Raw genomic sequence first — 16,990 nt, forward strand, 5'->3', positions numbered from 1 at the left:
ATTAAAAATGAAATATTGAAAGTTTTGTTGTTAATTCTCTAATCATCCACAACCGTCATATCAAATTGATGATCCAAAATCCAAAATTGACAACAACCTTAGATATAATTCTAAAAATTATTATGTAAGAGAAGATTTGAATCTCGACATTAATATATTAAAATTATAATTTTCAATAAATAGATAAAATCAGCGGATTATATATGTGTATACTTTAGAAATTAGCTAGATAAATATGTCTATTAAATTATTAATAGTTTGACCGGTCAGCTCCATATTAGAAAATTGGGTCCATGAAAATTTAAAAATCAGTAAAAATTTGGGCGAGGGGGTGATTAATTTATTAAAAATCAGGAAATATTGCTCAAAGCAAAAATAAATAAATAATTTTAAAATTTAAAATTTATGAAAACAGTATATAAATGTAAATTCCTATAATGAATATTCTACCAATTATAATTTTAAACATATTTTAAGTCATTTGATTTTGGAAAATTGAGTATTATTTGAGGTGACATTTTACGTTTCGTTGCAAGAAATTCCATATACTACATACTATTTTAATTGGCTATTTTCTTGTAATTTTATTTTTTAAAGTTGATTTTGAAATTTGTGTTAGTTTATAATAACCAAATTGTAATATTCTATAAATTTAATTTTTTAAAATGAACACCATCAGTGAAAAGTTTATTTAAATTTGTCAAAATGTAAAAACTACTAATTAATATTCTCCCCGTCCATCCAGATTCTTTATATTAGTGGATGGGGGCTCGTCATGCCTTTTAAATCTTTTATAAAGATAGTTCCCTAAATTATTTTTATTTTTTTTCTTATAAATAAAAATAAAATATTTAAAATTTTATTCAAAAAAGAAAATTTTAAAAATAGATTATGGAATTATACTTTATATTGGCCTTAAAACATGTGTTAAACATAAGAAAAAAACTTGAAAAAAATGTGTGGGAGGGAGGAAGTAACTGCTAATTACTTAGCTATCTTTTTTTTAAAACATAGTGATTGATGTGTATTTCTCCACAAATAAAGAAAACAAGAAAGAGAAGGATATTTCAAAAGAATACTGTCAATCCAGAAACGTGAATTTGAATCTCAAATTGCTTAGATTAATCCACAAACTAGGTAATTCGAATTTAACCTTCAAAACAATCCAGTATTTGAAGTTTTGAAGAAAGAAAAACTACTCATAGTTTATCTCAAAAAACAAGTTTTATATCATCCATTATCTCTCTTAAAAGATTATATAAGAGGGGTATTTACAAGTTTAAACAATAATCCAAACTCAACAGAAATTCAAGAGAAATTCAATAGCAGCTTGAATCCATCCCGGAAACAAATTTCAAAACCCAATTCAAATAGAAAAAGGACAAAAACAAAATCCAAATAGGAAAATAAAATCCTAAGTGCTTAAAATAAGAAAAATATTTTTAAGTGAAAGGTAAAAACTTGCAAGTAAAATTCTAATTAATAATTATATAATAATCAGCTATTTGTCAAACTTCATGCATCGCTCATTTATTTCTTGATGTCCAAGTAAGATTCATATCTCATGTTTGCGTTCTCTCCAATTGAACATCACAATGAGTACACATAACCAAATCTCAATTAACATATTCATTCCTTTATCCCCATCAGTGACTTAGCTATTAGTCTCTTAAATATAGATTACTGAATATAGACTACTGAATATAGATTACTTAATTGTTATTCACTAACAATCAAATTAGGTTAACTTGTAGAAGGGGGTTGAATACAAATTAAAATTTTCAAGTTAATTCGTATTTGGGAGATGAAACATAAACAGATGTTTATAATTTCAGGTGGTTTGTTTTTCGACTTGCCACCTGAGGTTTATTTTTAAAGAAATAATCTGTCAAAATTACAAGTATAATCTCGCATCTGCGATTTGCAATGTTTCACTCGGAGGAGGATATCTCTCTTTAAAGCTCTCTCAGAATGTAAACCCTATTTCTTTAGTGAAACATCAACTCCTACTTGGATTATATATCACCAACTTAAATGCTTGCTAGACGATGAATATTACAGTCTTCGAGATCTAGCAATATTTGCTTCTTCATTCTCTTTCTCGTGACACTTGAAAAATGAGGTTGGATTGCATCCTGATATGTTACTTTGAATATCCCTCAAATATGTCTTGTACGAAAATGGAATATTTCTTCTTATTTAGCATCCAAGATCACATGCAAAATTTCTCTTTGTTTCTCATTTTCTTTTCTGAGATTCCCATTAACCCATGTATTGTGACAGTCCTAGATTTTGACCACTGTCACGTCACTATCAATAGCTGTGTATATTCTTGGCCATTGAAAGTTACCAGCTACATAATTCCTTAGTCGTTGGAAATTTGTTGATGCAGCTTCCTTAGCCATTGATACTTACATGCATAGCATTTGATGGGCAACTCTAGATAGCCGTTGATGTTATTTCCTCATTCAGCAGTCGACGGCTCACTTCACACAATCCGAATTCCATGGCATAAAATATGTACATAGCCACCATATTCTAGATTATCCATTTAGTCAACATGACTTCTGAATGAATAACTACATTGTTGTCTGTTTACAGGAGTCTCATTAAAAATGTTACATAAACCCTATCACTCGATAGGCTACTCCTTCATAGACAATCCTTCCTTCAATGTCTATCTTTTATGATAGTCATTGAAGGAATGTAATGTGATTTATTTATTATCAGGGTTTAGGCTTGATTCCTAAAATACCGAATATATTTATTTAGAAATATTTTATGATATGTTAATTGCTAATATATAAATACAAGATACATTTTTATTAGGGAAATGCTAACAATTCCCTGAGGGCTATGATTAAGGATTAAATGGAGAAATGGACCAAATTGTGCGTGAGTGCAAAAAATGGTCCAAAATATTACTTTTGAAAATTATGGTCCAAAATGTCACTTTACCATATTACATCGTGTAGCGTTTATGGTGCTTTTATGTTTTTTAAGTTTTGGGGTTCTTATGCTGCGTCGTTTTGGAGTCGGAAATACTACATAATGTTACATTTTTAATATTTATTTTTAAATTAATATTTTTAAAATTTAACAGTATACCGTAATTTAACAATTTTTAATTTTTTAGGGTTCAATAAATCCCTTTTGGACTTTAAAAATATTAGAAAATTAAATAAAAGACATATCTAATTTAACAGTTTTTAACATTTTAGGGTTCATCAATCCCCTTTTGGGATTTAGAAATAATTTAAAATAGTTTTCATTATTTTAGTATTTAACATTTTTTTATTTGGTTTAAAAATATTTTTTAATATGTGTAAAATGCTAGATAAAGTAGTGTTTTGGGGTTAAAACGTTACATAAAGTGGTGTTTTGGGGACCAAAACGCTACACAGATCAGTGTTTACATAATAGGAAAATAAAAAAAAAAAAAACGGCAAAACATGCCTCTATGTAACGGTATGTGTTTAAAAAAATGAAAAAAATGAGATGGTAAAAAATGTGAGACGATCTAGCGTTTTGTCAAAACGTTATTTCGGTTCGCGTGGTGAGGTGACATTTTGGTCCATAATTTTCAGAAGTGACATTTTGGACTATTTTTTACCTTAAAGTGACATTTTGGACCGACACCATCAAATGTCGGTGATTTTCAATAAATGTACTTACACACTTATATATATATTGTTACATTAATTACTTTCTATTGGTATGTCTCACTTACATTGAATTTAAATGACTAAATGCTAATTGACTACTGCTACTGCTATAAATTTCTCTAGTTTCAAATTTTGAAGATATTATAATTTGTATAATAAAATAAATTTCAATTACTTCTTATAAAAAAATCCTAATTTTTTTAATCTAGTTTCACTTTGATGTAATTTTGATATCATTCAAAATTGATATTTCAATTATTCGAGTATATTTTGCTAAAAATGATATAAATAAAAACATTCTGAATATGTTATTAATTCATAACATCATATTTATAATTAAATTGGGGAACATTTTTTCTAAAAAATAGAGTAATATTTTAATTTTTAATTTTGGAAAAATGTTTTACTTTTTTATTAGTATCACTAAATTTTAGAATGTCACGTTTATCTTGTCAAAAGGAATGTTACGAGTGCTTAAATAATTCGAGTATTATTTAAGAAATGTACTCGTTAATAATATTAACAATGATAAAAGAGTTATTCATTGTTGGTACTTGAAGTGTGGATAAGTGTGTAGTCATTTAATGTAGTAACAAGAAATAAACTGATTTAAAGTTAGCACAGTTCAAAAGTCAAAATAACAGTATAATAATCAATGTTTAACTATAGCCCTTAGGGCTGTTGTTAGCATTACCCTTTTTATTAAATTTAACTTGTATTTGATTAATACTCCAATTAATAGTTTTGATAATTGTTAAAAGGTGCCTTCACCGACGATTCTCGCTTTTAAATGATGATGCTAATATTTGACCACTAAATTGACAAGAATTAGTTTGGTCATTTGTTCGTAACAATGATTATAAGATTTGGTGAATAATCATTTAAAATACTGATTCAGACACAACGATAAATTTATTTATGTGTTAATTTTTTTTGCTAAATAGGAAAATTACACTCGTTCGTTACATACGAGTAGGGCTGTGCATTCAGTTAAAACCGAACCGAACCGAACTTTTTTCGGTTAACCGAAACCGAATTGCAGGGAAAACGCTACCGAAAACTGAATCGAAATATATTCGATTTGTAACCGAACCGAAATTAATATTTTTGGTTATTACCGAAAATCAAAATTAAAAACCGAAATATAATAAAAAATATTAAAAATGCAGAAAGATATTCTAAAAATTTGAGTCTAGCAGAAGATAGATGGACCAGTAGTATCTGATCTTCAGTATTGCATAGAAATATCCATAACGTCTAATGAGTGCCTCAATACCAAAGCAGAGTTTTTTTTATTTCTTGTAAATCAGAAAGACCTATAAGATGTCATGTAGTTCCAGATGTTCTGAAATTATACAAGAATGATGGTATAATTCTTGTTTATAAAAGATAAACAACTTGTACATGAATGGTAAGGTAGGTAATCTCCATTACTTTTGTATTCTGAGAAGTGAAGGTTGATTTGAGATTGTAAGTTTGTATGAGTCTGAGTGTACCGGGATATATAGTATCTTATTATTAATATTTTTATAATTTTTAATATTCGGTTATATATTCGGTTTTTCGGTTAATCGCGGTTAAAAATCGAAATACTGAAAAACCGAATTTCAGAAGTTTTCCTACCGAAAACTGTACCGAATTATAAAGTTTGGCTACGGAACCGAAATTATTTCGATATTCAGTTCAGTTATCGATTGACCGAAACGAATGCACACCCCTGCATACTAGCGTGATAACAATTGATGAAAATTGGCTTATCCTCTATATAATATATAAAGCCATAATCTTGACCTAGGCAATTGATTCAACATGCTTATAATTAGACTTGAAGACTACTAACAATTCTAAGCAGTTGAATATTTTTCTGAGACTACTTCCCCTTATTAGTGGTTTTGTTCGACGTCATCCGCAATTTGTCATACCCTACCATCTTTAAAATAACACGTTCTACATCCATGAAGTCTTTTGGGAGTTCTTTCTTAGCGACGTAATTTTACTTTTTTGAACCTGGCAATTCCCTGATTTGTAGTGTGTTAAGTTTGGGCTTGTTTTTTGGTATATTGTACATCAGCTCATATAACTTGCATGTGACCACTACCTCCAATATATCTTTAACGAAATATCCCTTAAGCACTTCATTCTCAAGGTCAATAATAGGACCTTTAAAACTTTAGGTGCAGGGATAAGTAAGGCCCCGTCAAGAATTTTGATTACCTCTTATGTTAATATGTCATTTTTGTTGAATGAATGATCGACCATTACCTTTTTCTTTCCTTTGGACATGATAGACTGTACTACAAAGACTAGTTCTTGCATGTCGGAATAAAAGCCATTAACACACACATTAATATTCACGTGCAGATTATAGATTATGAAAGTACATGTCATTGCCATTTATTCAAGACGATTCGCCTCAGTGTTGATGAAATCTTGCAAATTCATTTCTCTATCAATTTCCACATGTTCAGCAACCTATTCTACATTCAGTTTATTGATTCCTTGCATGCTTATTGTTTCAATGTTGTCATCTTCGTCACTAGATGCCATTGAATACACAGGGGTAAGGGGGAGTCCCATCTACTATCTCACCATCTCCTAGGTTTGGTAAAAATTCATGTCAGAGTATGGAAGTACAATTATCATATCTCGATTTAGAAAATGTTGTAAGGTCCTAAACATTTCAAGTGTCCGAGCGAATGTGAACAAATTGTCTCACCCAAATTGTCCCATATATAATGGTGAATACTCCTCATCTTTAAAATATAGAATTTGAAAATAACGTAACTGACTGTCTGTCTATCTCAGATAGCTCTTCTCTCTTTATTGTTATGATATTTATATTATGGGACATGCTTCGGGTCCATACACATAATCTCAAATAAGACTTAAAATTTTAACTCAAATATTCAAAAAAGCTATTGTCCCACTCCACTGTGAAGTGAAAAATAAATGGGCTCTATGTGATGGAGTGGAGCACTTCATGATGGAGTAGAGTCTCCATATAAAACTTCGCAGTGGAACAGATCGTGTGGCTGGGTAAAAGATATTTTGTTTGGAAATAAAATACCAGTTGCTAGATCTTAATTCATGTTTTAATTATACACAATAGTAAGTATTTTTCAACTTTGACAACTTGAGGTTTTTTTGTTAATTTCTTTAGGTAAAAATAAACTTTGTTTTATAATTGAGTATTGAAATGTGATTGCCAACATAACTAGAAAGAAGGCTCGAGGAACAAACCACATAGACGTATTCATGTACTAGACTACTACAGCTTAAAGTTATAAAATTGTATTGCCATGTTCACATTACACTGATAAACTGCACGCTGCTTTTGCCTATAAAAGGATATGATGTGCATTTTTGTGATTAATTATATATAAGCAATAGAAGCTAAATATAAGCTTAATAATTAAATCGTAACATCACTCTTGCACTATTATATATATTTCATACTAAGACTCGAACACAACATGCATAACTAAACAACTCCGAGAACTACCAATAACTATAAATTGATCTTACAACTAAACAATAACCAAGACATACTCATACAACTCCCACATCTCCTCATTACTCATCATCCTTTCCACCTTCTTTGTCCACTCCCTCATCTTCCATACTTCCTAATACTTTAGGTTACTAGTCATAAAATCCACTTAGACTTACTTACTTGAGTATTAATAATCTCAACCTAGCCAATTGTATAATAAAAACTTTTTTTAATCTTTTTTCCTTTTTAATAAAGTTTTATTTTCCACGGATCCCCTCAAACTTGTACTAAAACGACTCTAACTCAAATATGAATACGTGAAGTACTAAGATAACTAATTAGTTGCCCCTCCAGAAGCAAACAAGTTCATGATAAGTCCACTAACAAACATTTAACATGCATGTGTCAATATGCACGACATATACAAGTACCCATTAAACATGCATTGTTCATGACATTAAGTGATTATAATAAGATCATGTATGCATGACTTTTCATCAATCGTTACCAACTTGAACTACCATCACTATTAGCTTTCTTATGTCATGCAACCAAACATAATGCAAAAAATATAAAAAATTGAAAATGAAGACACTACGCCATAAATGACCTATTTACACATTTTTTTTCTGGTGTTGCTTTAGAAAACGTTGCAATAAGAATGAAATTATGGCCCTATCAGAACACCCAAATTTTGGTGTTGTGATAGGCATAGAGACTTGTTGCTATAGCTCAATCCTTCTCTGGGGTTGACATAGATGTTTACCCTATTGCAACCCCTAAAACTGTAATGCCCCCAAATCCGCGGCCAGGAATCTGGGTCGTCACGCAATCCTTCAATCATGTGTAACCTGCATTAACTCAATAATCCAATAATTCCATATCACAGACCCCCAATCTCACACACTCACAAGTTATAGCCTTAGAAACGACGTACAACAAGTATCATATGTTATTAAAACTCAAATGTACTTTACAGGATCTCAAACAATTATTTATAACCTCTACATGAAGTTACAATAATTACAATTGGTATCTTATACCTATCTGATACTCTGGCCCACCTGAGACAAAAATGCCAGAGATTCTCCTCATGACTGCAAGCGACTAAGTCCCACACCAGCACACTGGTTATCTGTTGTGTTGTGATATTTAAAAGAAAGCAAGAGTGAGCAATAATGCTCAGCCGTAATAATGTACAGTATGAAAAGACTATACGAGAAATTCTAGTATAATTCCATATACGATAAATATGTTTATTTAAAATAGTTTTCCTCGGTGATTCACACCTTCTTTCGAAAATAATTCTTTAATTATCCTGCAAATACCTTAATGGTAAACCCGACACCTAGGCTTGGGTTATGGTATTGCATCACAATTTCATTTGGAAAAATAGGGCATTCATCGGAGCCCCCAAGATACGATGATCAGTCGCATAACGGTATACTTTTCTACATGTAGATGGATGACTTCCATACGCCCGGTTGTCACCCTAGCCGTATTTAGGCTATATATGCTACCCCATTCATCTCAGGTATGTTTTGCATACTTCGTATGTCCCTTAGTACACATGGTACCTTCTCATACGGAAAATTTATATAGCAGTCTCCCCAGTCCACGAAGTGCTGGATCCCTACCCCTCTTATGTCCATTTAAGAATCCTATCATATACTTGGAATCATCAAACTATATCAAAGTTCCCCAAGCGTTTTTCTTGTTGATAGGCACAACTCGTTTCATATGTATATATAAATGTACTTCCGAGAATTTTCGGAGGAAGTACTTAGGATGTGAGTTGACCGTTGTCAACAGATAAATAAATAAGGGGGAGTTTCTTTTAAAATTATGCTCAAATATTTAAAATAAGTCAAGATAAATTCATCGACGATCTGAAAGTATTTGTATGATTTTCTGAAATCCATGAGTATTTTTGAATAGGTTTTATGATTTTTAAATCATATTAAATCATTTAATAAATTAATTAATAATAAATAATAATTATTAAATAATTAGACCTCGAATGATTATATTTTAAAGAAACATTTGAAATAATATCCTCCAACTATTTTATATTTAAATAATTAAAGTAATCTTTAATAATATAATTAATCGAATTTGTAAATAAATAATAATTGGAGAATAATTCTCCTATTTAAATGAATATCCGAAATAATATTCGTTATTCGAGTAATTAAATATAGTTGAAGGAATACGATCTTTGGAAATCTTTTTAAATAAATTCGAGGTATTTAATACTTCGCAAGTGGACATCGAGTCCCTTGAAATAAAATAAGTACGGACTTTTGATCGTCCAAAACATCACTAGGATGATTCTCGGATTTTTACTATAATATACATACCGACCGACTCTCGGTCTACAATATACATGTAACGCTACTCTCTAGCGTTAACATTTCTCAAATATAACAACTTCGGAATACTTCCGGGTTTTATAAACTTACACCGACCAATCCTCGGTCTAAATATATCGTTTCAAATCCGGTACTTTTATTATACCAAAATCATCATATCTTATGATTCAATATATAAAAATTTATAAATCACCGTAAAATATTTATCATACATATATTGCAGTATTTAAAAGCAATCACAACACAATAGTTCTTAAAAGGTAGGGTTTGAAAACTTTCCTGTAGTCCAAGTTACGTTTTCTGACTTCCTCTTGTTCCGAGTTTTTTAATCAACAAATATCATAATCTTAATCAGTATCCCTAATCCCATCACCGACTTATATTTATAATAAGTACAATACTTCAAAATTTTCAATATCCGACCGACTCGAAATAAGTATCAATCCTTGGTCGAAACGAACAGTCAAAGTGGTCTTCTATAGTTGACTTTACCGAATGTTACTATTACGCGACTCACACTCTATCATTTTTAATAAATCGCAAAATTAATATTTAAATACGAAACCACCTCGAGGAGCTTCTTGAGTGCTTTTAATATTTATCATCAAAAGTTTCATTTTGATAAAATGAATTTAAATAGGTGAAAAGCATTTTAAAAGTTCGGTCAACTACGGAGTTTTACTATTCAAACCGCTTTCACTAAAACGTTAATATCTCTGAAACCGTTAACTCAATTGACGCACCATTTTCACGTGCGTGATCTAGAAAAAATTAAGAACATATTATTTGAAAATGGTTTTCTGGGTAGAGGGCTAAAATCCCGAAGAAGCAGTTTCTAACAAAGGGTTATTTTTTATGTTCGTACTCCGCGCGACCTCGTCTCCGACATTTTTATATTCGGGAACTTCTGTAGAAACTTAAGTTGAGTTTTGTTCGTTTTAACGAGGTTACGATTATGATCCGAGCTTCGTTTACATCTTAAATCATTATACCACCATCAACAACCATCAAATCATCATCTCAACACTAACTCCTCTCAAAAACATCATATTCTTGAGGTAACAATCATCAACCTTAAAACTAATTAACTAAACATCAAGATAATATCAAATCAATCATCAAAACCATACTTATATCTAAAATCCTTACTTTTCTTGAAACTTAAAACTTAAACAAAGTTTGGATGAAGGTTTATACCTTTCTTGGTATCTTCGGAGGTTCTCTTCTTTATGGTTGAACCTTGGGAGGGATTGGTTGTGCATAAGGATCCTAAATCATGCCATGAAAATCAAGAAAACAAAAAGAGATTTTCGGAGTTACTATTCACCACCAATTTTGAGCAAGGATTTGACTATGATATGCTAATCCAATGGCCATGAAATTTTGAACGTACCTTGTGAAAGAGATATATCCTAAGTCCAATCATGTATGAGGATTTAGGAATAACTTTTATGTAATCTGTTTTGATTTCATTGATATTAATAAAAGACTTGTTTTGTTTTTATTGCGGGCTCTATCTATTTAAATGTTTAAATAAGATATACCACAGTTTAGAGTAAAGCTTTCTATGGATTGTGATGAGATCATAATAATGAGACCTAAAAGATGATAACTCTAAACTTAAATAGTTCCTGGTCGTAGGATTACTAACTGGTAATTAATAATCCGCAAAGATCGGTACATACTATGCTTGCTTCATTATGAAGGATGTCTATTCTCATAGACATTTGTGTGGTGACACTATAGCTAGTATGTAGGTGCTTATTATAGAATAAGTTCACTGAACATGACTCACACAGCTGAACAACTGACGGAGTTCACTCACGTGTCAGCAGTTGTTCACATAGTGATAGTTGTACAAGTATCCTTAGACTTGAGGTCATCATAGCATCTTGTGTACACTGAACTATGCTTTGGTTTAGTTCTTAGTCTCACGGGACAATTATAAGGGCTCTACTGGGTATAGGAATTTGTACACGAAGATAGTGTATGATCAATAAAGGATCTACCCCTTCCAGTGAAGGAAGAGAATGTTCAATGTTGATCCACTTATGCTAGTTCAGGAATCTCTGGCCAGAGTGAATGAAATTAGAAAAGAGTTTCTAATTTACATTAAATAGAACTAAACATAGTGAATGGGAAAGCAAGTGATTAAATAAGATAGGCTTGACACAAGTTCCATGCCTTGTATTTAATCGTGACATTGCAGGGTAGAAGGAATTGATTGTACGGTAACTACTCACTGAACAGGTTCTTGGTATTCTAAGCAGTGAATTCGTATTATCCGGATAGTCGCGATATGCTGAGAAGTATCCCCCACGATGTAGAATAAATATGATTAATTAATTAATCATATTTAATGAATTAGAGAATTTATATAAATAATGATAAAATAGTTTTATTATTATTTATTTCTACTACCGGCTTAATATTGAACGTACAGGGTCACACCATAAAAGAGAATGATTTAATGGTGGAAGAATTAATTAATAATGGCTGATAATTATTTATTTATGAAATAAATAATTAATTGGCAAATTTAATAATTGATTAAATTAGATTTAATTGATTATAAATTAATTAAGAAAATGTTCTTAATATTATTTATGAAATATTTTATGGGAAAATTTTCAGCTGAAAATTTTGCCTAAAAATATACTATTATAGACCCTATTTTTGCCTAAACCAAAAAGATTTACAAAACCCTAATTCTCTCCATCTCCTCCTCCTTCATTACATCGTTTTCTTGGTGGATACCGGTGGAGTGCTTCATACTTGAGGAGCAGCTGCTAAGGATCTCCGTTCATCATTTTTGGATCGCCATTAAAGACCTCCATCTTTCCATTAACGTAAAGCTTCTTAAGGTAAACATACTGAACTACGAATTAAATATTATTTTTCGCATGGATCTTGCAGAGGGTTTCGGTTTTTTTTTAAGATTTAAATTTATATTTTCGCTGCGTTTATGTGCTAAAAACCCTTCACCTTGTACATGATATGAGGAAGCTTTGGTTAAAATTTGGTTATTTTTGAATGAGTATAACATGAGATATGAATTTTTCTTTTCATGGTGTTCTTGAAATCAGCCTTGTGTTTTGAAGAGAGAGAGAGAGAGAGAGAGAGAGAGTTTTGTTGCTTCTTGGAAATGCTTCTCTGGGAAGATTTGTGAGATATGATTTAGTATATATCCTAGTACTACTAAGTCCATGAATATCTTGGCTAGCATCCTAGGTTTGCAAGCTATTTTACTTAGTTTAGACTTTAGGTTTACTATTACTAGCCTTTAGGTTATCATTCTATCTAGTATAGGTTACTATTTGGTTACTTGACCATGTTTAGTTTCTTACCATAGTTAGCTAGTATAGTTAGCTTGGTTTGCTACGTTTATTTATTCATTTACGCGTTTGCTCGGTCGCTTATTTGTTTTCGTAATAAATTCTCGTAAACGGTTCGCGGTGTAATCCTGTCTTATACGTTCTTTATGTTTTGAAGTATCGTACTTGGATTTGAATTTGTAGGAATTTAAATTTATAATTATAATATGATTCTCGTAATCCTTGATGGTTCCTAGATACGGTCGTTTTTTAAAGTTCGTTTTCTTCAAAAACTAATAGCGTTTACATACACTCATTTGGTACGTATAATCACAATATCAACTCGGAATCTTAAATTCAAAACTCGTATATGGTGTGGTCACAAAAGTTTTTATTAAACCGCAAGGTTACTATTCATAAAGGTCTTTTACCGATGTCAAAAATTTGGGTTCTAACAAAAGTCGTGTTGCCGACTAAATAAATGAATTTTAAATTTTAAATTAAAATTAAATTTATCTATAAAAGTAATTGATTTGAATAAAATAATTTATGCAGTTTGTAGAAAGTAGAAGTTCAAAAATAAATATATTATTCATATTTTAAAAATATTAAAATATTTTATTTGAATTTAGACTAGATGAATACATTGCTTTTGCTAAGCTAGATGAATACATTTTAATGATTAGTTTATAAAAAATTGATTAAATCACTAATCAGTTTTTTGTTAAAAATAAAAGTATGTAATTATCTTTAATATTTAAAAATAAATTATAATTAATTAATCGAATTAAATATAATGTGTGAAATTAAAAAATTAAAATTTTAGAAAAAAACAAATTGGGTCGGCCTGCTAAGTTTGGGTTGGTCGAGGCTAAACTTAAGCTTGAGCGACTAAAATTTGGAAAAGCGGGAACTAAAATTTTTAGACAAAAAGAAAAGGGGGTAAATCAATTACAGAATAGGGGAAATCAATTTACTCTTCCTCGCTCACATTTACATTCGACGACCAACAGATTCAAACAGCACATTCAAGCAATTCAAACAACAGATTCAAAGGGATTCAAAGCAACAGATTCAATTAAAGTTCTAAATTCGGGTTTGATGGTTCAAGCTCTCTACCGAGTTCAAGCTACATTTGATAATCATTAGAGGGTTAATTGCAAAAACCCATTTGGGTAAAGCTTCAATATTGAAATTTTGGAGGGCCCGTTTCACCGTTTTCACTAAGAATTGCGTATATTGTGTAAATTTGGCTCATAATCTTGAACTTTTCTTTTAGGACTATTATCAAACATGTGTTGTGCATATTGAATTTGTTCGTTTGGGGTGTTTTTTGATTTTATTGAAACATAGGTTGTGTTTATGGGAAGTGTTATAGTAGATGTACATCGAAGTCTAATGGGCATCCTTCGTTATCTGATGATGGGGTTCGGATGATAAGGATTCTCCGTATCATGGCCAAGGGAAACATATAATTGTAGATAGGTCTATTGAGCCTGTTCTCGTGCCTTCTTATAATTTTGATTTATCATAATTTTGTCATGGCGTTGTTCTTTATATATTGCATGGAACTATTTCACATGGAGTACGAGCCTCCAACATTCAGACCTTAGATAAGGATACTAAATGTCTGATGCTTCTGTAGTTGGCATATTTCTATATCCATGTTGTTTCTGTAGGTGTGCCGAAGAAGAAGTATAAAGTTGAGAAACTGAAGACGACGTCGTCGAAGTGGCCATTTTTTTTATAGGTTAGATGGTTTTCATTTAATACGAGAATGGGGATTCAGTTTTGACGGTAACGATCTAATCAGTCCTCCAGTTTGTCCACCATCTTTGCTTCCACCAGCATCTCCACAAGGTATGAATATTGTCTTTTATTAATATTGACATCGACTGCTAACTAGAATGTTGCGTTCCAAAATCTTCTCCCTTTAATTGTAATAATGTTCCTCTGTGTTTCCTAAAAGTTCCGATGTGCTGATCACTTGTCTGACATAGTAAATAATTTTTTTACCTAGTAATCTTTAGGTATTCCTCAATGTTCTGTAATTTTTCCAACCCCTTGATGTTTATTTCTCTGCCAACATTCATTCTTACAAGGATCCATTGTCCCTTGGTTTATATTTTGTGCCTTTATAGATTTCCAGTCTCTATAAACTTAACACTTTCATATATTTAGCAATTAGACTTGTGTTGCCTCATCATTGGGTTCAATTGTTGCCTGTTCTTACTATATTGCATACTATTAAGTATCAACTCTTTATGAATTTCGTTGAATCGAAATTTACCCAATTTTTAGGCACCAATGTTGAGGCATGAAATGAATTGAGAATTACAAAAGATTACTCCTTCATATGTGTCATTTCAGCCTTCTTGATTGTCTATGTCATTTCAGCTGTCAACATTGGGACTGGAGCTATTGGCTACTCAGACGATGGACAAGATCTTTATGTAAGAATGTCGCGGTCTGAATTAAGTAACTGACGTTTTAAGCTATTATGATTTAGTATCATTCGATATGTTTTCGTTATTCAACTACTTTACTTTCAATAACATGAGTTGTCAACACAGAAGGGAACAAACATTCCGGACAAAAGACATGAGTGTGGATCGTATTAATTTCTGTTTTTACAGTACTAGCCGGTATACTTTGTCTCTTTTTGTTGTATAGAATTAGGAAAAAAAGGATTAACAGAGCAGGTATTTAAGTATTGGATTCATACATTCTTCAATGAATTAATAAGCAATTGATTTGTAAACTCTAGTTATTCGATAAAATTAACATGTGAACTAAAGTATATACAATTTCATGTTATGGTCGCAACATCATGGAGAATAATGTATATACATTGTTCACTAAAGTATCCAATATTTGCTGCAGAAGAAGAGAAAACTCAAGGGCAAGACTTAGATTTACCAATATTTAGCTTCGTGCAAATTGCAAAAGCCGCTGATAATTTCTCCGACAACAGGTAGCTTGGCAAAGGTGGATTTGGGACTGTATACAAGGTAAACACTTCCATATTTCTCTGTGCATAATTGTCAGTCTCTATTTTTGCGCATAAAGCATCAGGATAGTAATTTTATTTAAATCTACCTTATATTTCCTTTAGCTAATTTACAAAATTACAGTTTTAGATTTAAAGGAATGTATAATCTAATGTAGTAGAACAGTTGTGGTCAGTAATGCTTACAAAGTTATAAAGTTGATTGACACATTGATTATCTTTGTTCTCTATAATCTTATATAACCCAATTACTTTCTGTTATATTTTGCAGTTTGGTATGTTGATTGAGTTCCTATTCGAAACATTTCCAGACTGGTAACAATTAAATGATCTTCCCTCTTATCACTAATATTTGTATATCCAGCTAAAAGGAAGAAAGAAGAGCCCCGTCTTGCTGGCACTACTGGAGTGAGAACTGTGGTAATTGATAAACCAGCTGCTGCATTTCGTGTTGTGATAATTGACAGAAGACTCTATGTTGATTCCTACTATGAATACGTTCAAAGCAGGTCCCTTTTCAATGTTTGGGGTTTTGTGAAGCTCCTGAGGAGGTATCCTGGGCAGGTTCTGAATGTGGATTTGATATTTGATTCTGCATTTTATATTAGGCCAGGTCTAAAAGATAGTGCTGATAGTTTTAATTTGTTTTAATAGCAATAAGATGATTTAGTTGATGGTTGTTTATTATTGGATATTTGGGATGTAATTTTGAATGATGTTGGATGTTATATTGAATGAAAGAAGGAATTTAATGGATATGTGGTTTAGTTTTTTTAATATTAAAATATTTAAATATTACGTATTTATTTTATTACACATATGAGGCCCATTTTTTGTCAGTTAGTATACCTATTACAACACCAAATCTGTGTTGCTATACTCTGAAAATCTTGTTGCAATTGATATCTATAGCAACATATTTTTCCGTGTTACCATAGATTAACACTGATATAAGGTTAGATACATATAGTGACGGCCTTAGACCCAACACCGAAAAAGTGTTGCAATAGACCTCTTTTTGCCTATGGCAACATTTTTAGGGATCCATAGCAACCCAGTTTTGGTGTTGCTAAAAGTGATCTATGGCGTAGTGAGAACTACTAAAAATAAAATAACTATATAATTTACAACATGTA

General features: G+C 31.1%; 1 long non-coding RNA gene across 1 annotated transcript; it reads left to right on the forward strand.

The window, feature by feature from the left end:
- Positions 1-13,721: 13,721 nt before the first annotated feature.
- LOC141660969 (uncharacterized) lies at positions 13,722-16,610 on the forward strand. The gene is made up of 4 exons (XR_012549893.1): positions 13,722-14,704; positions 15,242-15,297; positions 15,728-15,855; positions 16,126-16,610. It is a non-coding gene; the product is annotated as an uncharacterized LOC141660969 (long non-coding RNA).
- Positions 16,611-16,990: the final 380 nt, after the last annotated feature.

The sequence above is a fragment of the Apium graveolens genome, chromosome 1, assembly GCF_009905375.1.
Source record: "Apium graveolens cultivar Ventura chromosome 1, ASM990537v1, whole genome shotgun sequence".
Taxonomy (NCBI): Eukaryota; Viridiplantae; Streptophyta; class Magnoliopsida; order Apiales; family Apiaceae; genus Apium; species Apium graveolens.